The sequence below is a fragment of the Crocodylus porosus genome, unplaced genomic scaffold (genome assembly GCF_001723895.1).
Source record: "Crocodylus porosus isolate Cpor-Errol unplaced genomic scaffold, CroPor_comp1, whole genome shotgun sequence".
Classification (NCBI taxonomy): Eukaryota; Metazoa; Chordata; order Crocodylia; family Crocodylidae; genus Crocodylus; species Crocodylus porosus.
The window spans coordinates 38,814,862-38,816,473 of record NW_017728951.1 but is presented as its reverse complement, the minus strand read 5'-3'; positions in this window follow the sequence as shown (position 1 = coordinate 38,816,473).

The window sequence follows — 1,612 nt, the reverse complement described above, 5'->3', positions numbered from 1 at the left end:
GAGAGCAGCGAGGCAGCCGGCTGCATGGCTGCGTCCTTCCCGGCCTCAGCGGCTGGCGGGCATGGTGGGAGGCGGCGGCGCGGAGCCCCCTGCCCCTGCCCTTGCCCGGCCTCCCCCCCGCGCGGAGGCGCTTTCCGCGGCAGCCCCTGCCTCAGCGGACGCCCGCGGCCCGGCTCCTTGGCGGGTCTTGAGACCACTTAACAAGAGCAGCGGCCAGCCCCGCTCCGCTCCGCTCTTGCTGGCGTCGGGGGCTGCCCGGCACGCGGCTGGGCTACAGCAGCCCAGCACACCACGACCCACCAGCAGTCTCTGGCCCCGAGTCCTGGGCGCACAGCTGCTGGAAGCCTCTTCTTTTTGGCGGAGGACGAGCGCACTTCTTAGAGATCTCGCCTCCCAGCAGCAGAGAAGAAAATACATTGTGCCTGGGCAACACAGACGGGAGTCAATTAGGCAATATTTGTTACATTACTGCTCTCCAACCCAGACCTTGCATTTTAGGAGGAAGTAATCAGATTTGCAAGAGCATTAGTAGAAGGCACCATGAAACATCAGAAGGTCCATCCCTTTTCTCTCCTCTCTTAAAACAAATGATTGCAGCTTGGTTGCTTTTAAAGTGCAGCTGGGATATTATTAGTGTCAGTAGAAACTTGGGTAGCAAGGCAATGCACATAAAGCAGAGCCTGGGGAAAAAAGCAGGCATGTCACTGCTTTATAATAGGTATAAATGTGACAAGCAAAAGAGGAAAACAAGGTTGCAAAGAGCCCTCCCCCGCCACCAGTGGTGCAGATTACCTGAAGTTGTGGATGATTCTAGATATCAGGGCTTGGGTAGTAGCCATCTTAAAGACTTGTTTTATAGGGTGATATTGCTTGCACCAGTGCTACATTACGGCCACAGCTTTGAGTTTCTGCCTTGTGAGAGCACCCTGCGGCATAGAGATGCTTGGGTACATAAAAAAGGGATTTTTTAAAATTCTGCGATGCCACATGGATAAGCTACTCTCTTCCTGTTTGTAATACCAAATAAGCCTCCACCTGGGAAGGCTCTCATTGACCTGGAAGAGGATCAGCTCTTTTAATGGTCTTATTCAACATCTACCTGCAACCTGTGGTTGAATGGGTGAGATACCGTCTCATGCAGTTGCGGTCAGGGGAGGGTAGTTGTCCACTTGCTTCCCTTTGATTCCTGCTCCATCCAAACTTTAAAAGTAATTGCAAGGATTTCAGGTAGTGCTGAAGCACCAGTTGGCTTCATGGCTCATTATTAGGGACCATCTCAAATCACAGTATCACAATTTTTGCAGAAACTGCAATAAAAAAAAAGTGAGTTACCAGCACAAAAGTGAGCAGCCAAGGCAGTGACTACTCCTTCTACTGCTGATAGACTGAGGGTGGCCTTTTGTACAGCCCTGCTCCTCTCCACCAATTGGCAAGGGGCAGGGCTACCCAAAAGGCAGCCTTCTCAGCCAATCAATGGTGAGGGGAGGAGCTGTCAGGGCCCCTCAGCCAATCAGCAGCAAGGGGAGACGCACACAGTGGCAAGACTGCAAAAATAGCAGGTAATGCTGCAATTGGCCCATGAAATCGTCCATCTGCTGCCTTGATTTGTGTA